Raw genomic sequence first — 6,201 nt, forward strand, 5'->3', positions numbered from 1 at the left:
GGGGTTTTGGGACTTAGCACTGAGTTGATTGTCTGACTCAACCAAACAATTTCATCATATGTTGAAATTTAGATTTACGGCGGCATCAATCATTCAAAATAAAATTTTACGTTTTACGTCAAAATACTAACCACTGAACTGATGTGTGCAAGAGAGCACTGGCACAGCTTGGCGTTGGGGCGGTGTGTTCCAGGTAGCCGAATATGTTAAAGGACAAGTCTAATCCAACAAAAAGTTAATTTGAACAAAGAGAGAAAGATCCAACAACCATAACACTGAAAAATTCATCAAAATCGGATGCAAAATAAAAAAAGTTATGACATTTTAAACTTTCGATTAATTTCACAAAACAGATATGCACAGCCTGGCTGGTATGCAAATGAGGAAACTATGACATCATCCACTCACTATTTCTTTTGTATTTTATCATATAAAATATGAAATATTCGAATTTTCTCCTCATTGCCAAGTGATACAACGAATCCCTGAACATGTGGACTTAGCATTGTTTAATACTATACAGTGCGTCCCAGAATAAACGAAACCGAGATTTAGCATTCATTTATCATAACTTTATCATGAATAGAATAGACAAATGACCTACCAATTTAAAGCTTAGAATCTCCTCTTTCATTTGATATTACTTAGGTTATTTCTTATTCACGCATGAGTGAGCAAAAACAATTTGAAGGATACCAAAAACTCATTTGGCGGGGGGTATCTGGGTTTCAAAAAGAAAACCACATTTCTGAAAAGTTCAATATCTGCTCTTTAATTTGGTATTTAAACTACAGAAAATGGTCAAGAAATACAAAAGTTCTGGTCATTTGAAATAAGGCTTGTATTTCCATAATTTCATGAGATGAACGTGTTTTCAGCGGTTTCCCACAGAAGCTTTCGCATGGTGAACAAAAGATTTAATGCATGGCTGATCGTCAACAAAACAGAGTGTCAAGTGAGTTTGAAAGCCACACTGGAGAACCTCTTCATTTTATGAAATTATTGAAATTCAAGCCTTATTTCAAATGACCAGAACTTTGTTATTTCTTGACCATTTTCTGTATTTTAGGTATCAAATTAAGGAGCAGATATTGAACTTTTCAGAAAGTGGTTTTCTTTTTGAAACCCAGATACCCCCCGCCAAATGAGTTTTTGATATCCTTTCTTCAAATTGTATTTGCTCACTCATGCGTGAATGAGAAATAATCTAAGTAATATCAGATGAAAGAAGAGATTCTAAGCTTTAAATTGATAGGTCATTTGTCTATTTTATTTATGATTAAGTTATGATAAATCAGGGGCGGATCCAGCTTTCGCCAATAGGGGGGGGCCGAAAAATATTTTGATCAACATTTTTCTCGATTGGCCGCTACAATCTGGCTTTTTTTTGTTGGTTTTTCACGGGGTAGTCCTAACTAAAGACTGAAGTTTTAAGTATATGTTAGTTTTTATTGCTATAAACAATATTGTATCTCATGTGGTCTTAATATATAATGCGAGCGCGAAGCACGAGCTAAAAATCTTTGATATTTTATGTCCTTAGAACTGAAGATTCAGACGGAGCAGTCTTTATAATCATGAGCAAAGATAAGTATCCAACTAAACAATGCGAGCGCGAAGCGCGAGCCGAAATTTTATCATATAGTAACGTGAAAAGTGACCCAATTAGGACTGTTTTTAGTGATTATTGAAGAGGATACAAGTATCACCAAATAAATAATGAGAGTGCGAAGCGCGAGCTCAAAATTTCTGATATTCCGACCTGAAAAAAATGAACAGTCTAAGCGCGTTTTTATTTAAATAAACAAGCTGTGCGTCTCAAACAATTAAATGCGAGCGCGAAGCATGAGCTTAATTTTTTGATATACTGACATGATAAAGGAGCATTTTGACAAATTTTGGTAAGAATTTCCAAAGAGCATAGGTATCTCACAAATTAAACAATGCGAGCGCGCAGCGCGAGCCGAACATTTTGATACACATTAACAATTTGTGTAAATCAAACAAAATAATAAATGCTTGATGTGCTAGAGAATTGTGTGCAAATTGATATCATAACTGGATATATTGTATATATACTGGTTATATATTAGTGTCATTTAACCCTCTTGAATGGGATTCATTACACAGGCAATGCGAGCGCGAAGCGCGAGCGAAAAATTTTATATAAAGTCTATTTTCCAATTCTTCCCCTCACCTTTTTTTTTGTTTCCTTTCGGGGTCGGGCCGGTCGTTACGAGGCTGTAAATTACACATCATGGGTAAAATACCTCTTTCTTACTTTTCTTTCTGTTTTTCGTAGTTTCTATCAAGGTAAAGAGTAAACTTTTTTCTGCAGGTTGTCAAAAAATAGGGGGGGGGCCGGGCCGGCTCGGCCCCCTCCTGGATCCGCGCCTGATTAAATGATCACTAAATCTCGGTTTCGTTTTTTCTGGGACGCACTGTATGGTTCAGTCAGGTTGGTCGTTATTGTCAAATCTATAGAAAATTAAATACTGTATATTTCAAACAATAAAAAACAAAAACAAAAATAGTGAGTGATGGACATCATCCACTGAGTCACCTAGTTGTGCATAATCACCGTTTTGTGAAAAATAAGCGAAACTTTAAAATGTCATAACTTTCTTATTCTACATCCGATTTTTATGAAATTTTTAGCACTTTGCTAGTTTGACTTTTCTCTATTTGTTCAAGTCAGCATTTTCCTGGGATGGACTTGACCAAATATTGAATTATATAAACCATGTGTTAATGAAACTGGGCAGGTTTCTCATTGGATTGCATAACATAAAAAAAAACTTTCTTACCACTTATGACCAGCATTTGATAGTAGCCTAGTCCTAGGGCTAGGGTTTATATAGATTTCTAGATCTAGAGTCTTTTACGTAAACGTTAAGTTCTCTCGGCCCAGAGACTACTCTATAGCTCTAGCTGTGAACTGTTAAAATATTCTGGGGTCCGATCATACGGTCATATAATGGAATGAACAGGATTTTTTATGATTGTGGCCCGAGCATTAGGGCAAAGCTCAATGCGTGATAAGTACAAAAAATAGGAGGCACAGTATGGCGTGCGCAGCAAAAAGTTGCCTGATATAAGTCCCGAGCTAGCAAAGCGAGCGAGAAAAAATCACCGTTTCATGATAAACTAACTTTGAGATTGATTTTGACATAATATTCAGAAAATAACATCATATATTACATCTTTCTTTCATCTTTTCTTTTTTGTTCTCGGTTGTAGAGCTTTTGGGGGCCAGCTTGGGGATCGCGTCTGGGGCAATAGCGGCGCCAAGATTTTTAACTCGGGGGAGGCAAAAAAAAAACCTTTGGGGGAAATACACAAATATTTTGCCTATTTCTCAAAATCGAACAAGAAGCGCGAGCTATGCTTTTTTTTCTAATGTAGACTCTAAAAGGAAAAGGAACCTGTTAAGGACTAAAACATAATCTCACCAAATTAATAATGTGAGCGCGAAGCGCCAGCTGAAAATTGTTGATATCCCGATGACTGGACGTTCCAAGCACTTTTTGTAATCATGAACTGGATGGCTACCTGATTCATAAAAAGTTAATGCGAGCGCGTAGCGCGAGCTGAAAATTTTTGATTTATGAAAATTATGAATACGCAGGATGTTTATCTCGCTATAAAACAAATAATAAATACTCTAATCGCGAGAAGTACATTGACTTGAATATTGGATTTTAAGCCCCATGTGAACAGATAATTTACTTATCTCAGTGAACAGTTACTGCGAGTGTGTAGCGTGAGCGACATTGTGAATTTTATATAATGACCTGACGGATAAATAAAATGTTGGAAGCTAACAGTGAATTGATGAGAAAATTTTAAAGTACGAAAAGGCTGTTTTGGAGCACTTTGCAGCTCTAGTAGGATGCTTATGACAACATTCTCTATACATTTTTTTTTTAATTCCGGGGGTGGGGCCAACTCACTTGGGGAAAATGCCCCAATGCCTCCCCTTGGTGCCGCCAATGGTCTGGGGTGGAGCCCCCGGAACCTCGTGATATTTTCAAACATTGCAAATGGCCACTGTTTTATGAAATCACGGGTACATACACAACACATTAAATTGAACGCAGTTGCGGATTATAAACGAAATATTTTGAGGCAGCACAACATAGCAAAGGTGGAAAAAATTGTAAAAGTCGCCAGCGAACCAGAAAAATTTGGCCTTTTAAAATGGATTTGAAATTAAATTCTACTTATGGGATAGTAGTTTTGGAAATTTAGCCCAAGTAAACATTAAGGGGCTTTTTACGGTGAATCTTGCCAGCGAAAAGCTGTGAACATCACAGGTTAGGACATATACAATGACATTTATAGCTAGCCCTTGGCTAAGGATTTTTAGTCCTGATTGCGAACATTATTTCATAAAATTTTGCAAGCTTATATATAATAGACGCCATCTACCTTTCTTCCCGTTCTTTCTATTTTTCAATCCTTGGCAGCCCGGTCACGTTATTAAGTTCTTTTTTTTTCTTGTCCCTTTTCTTCATATTCTGATTTTCCAATTTAGCTTGTGGTATATGCCTTACATGTTCTTTCTTTCCTTTTTTCTGCTTTCCTTCCTATTTATGTTTTCTTTCTTTCCCTTTCTTTTCATTTTTCCTTTTTTTTCCTTTCTCCCCCTTTTCCCCTTCCTCGTTTTCTTTCTTTCTTTCCCTTTCCCTTTATCTCTTTCTCCCTTTTCTCTTGTTGTATTTTCCGGTGAAATCCGCCAGGGGCAGCCCCCCCCCCCCCCCGCCGCGCCTGTTACGCCACTGAATAAGAAAGACAAACGTTTCTAGAACGTAAATCATTCATCTCATCAACGGGAAAGTACTCTCACCGGAGTTTATCTGGAAATAAGAACTTATTTTCTACACTATGAAGTATGATAAGATCAATTTTACTAGTACTCCCACCCCCCCCCCCTATCTTTCTCTCTCCCTCTCTCTCTCTCTCTCTCTCAGAGGCCGATTTGAGTTTGTGCGACATTTTGACTGATCATGCTAGTCACACCTTTAGATATGGTGTCAACACAGTATCCCCAACTTCCCCTCTTCTAGAAAATCAAATCTGAATTATCAACTCCATGTTCCAACACAGAATTTGAAAGAGGGAATACTTTGGGTTATGATGTGATGGTTCGTATTTTCTTTTATTTCATTTGTACAATAACATAGCCATGGTTCAAAAATATGTTAACTTATTATATACATTTATAATCGTGATCAAAGCACATCATCTCCTTGTTGTGTTAACTAATATCAGTGCAATGATTTTTTTTTAATGACAATATTATATACAACCAGGTCTACGTGTTTATCTGAGTATCCTGGAAATTTATTGATAAATACTACAAAGATCAATGTGACCGGGCACTCACCTCACGATCAATAAAACTTCGGCAATGAATTTCATTGTTCTTTCATTCAGTTTTTAAGTCTACGGAATATCAGCAGATTTACTTCATAAAATGTCCTATTTTGGCAACGAAACGTAAACAGAGTAAAATAAAACGATGGGTGCTCATGGTGATAAGCATTTGAATAGGTCCATATTTCTACAAAATACACTTCGTCAATCTACGATGCAATCACATCTAAGTTAGTACTTTGGACAATAATGTAACTAGTTCTTTGACAAATATTAACATTAATGACATACGGCAAATAAAAACTATGAGACCAGTTTGCCTTGGCTTGATCACCCCATTATCAATATTTACAGCAGGTGAATGATACCAACATAATATTTTCCACACTCCCCTTCTGACAAATTCATGTCATGACATGACGATGCAGATCTCAAACTAGCAACTTACGCAATCGAAATCAAGTGATTTTACTGTTGATACAAGAGGGACTATCAATAAGGTATATTTTACAAATTCGGAATAAACATAACGATGCTTGTTCGTGAAAAGTATTGCACATTATTTATTTTTTTTTTTTCAAAACTGAAAATGGTTTTATTGGATGGAATTAATCCGCAATGTATCTTGCAATACCTCAAGTCAGTGATATTTTATTCCATTTTATTACATGAATTACTATTATTCAGTTCAGTAAGCGCTTGGTGATATTCAAAAGGCCTTATTTTCGTCCCGTAGTCACTTATGCTCTACCAACTCTATTGTCTTCATTTCATTCATCATCGCCGTAAAAATCATCATCTTCGTCACCACCACAACCAACA

The sequence above is a fragment of the Lytechinus variegatus genome, chromosome 3, assembly GCF_018143015.1.
Source record: "Lytechinus variegatus isolate NC3 chromosome 3, Lvar_3.0, whole genome shotgun sequence".
Lineage (NCBI taxonomy): Eukaryota > Metazoa > Echinodermata > Echinoidea > Temnopleuroida > Toxopneustidae > Lytechinus > Lytechinus variegatus.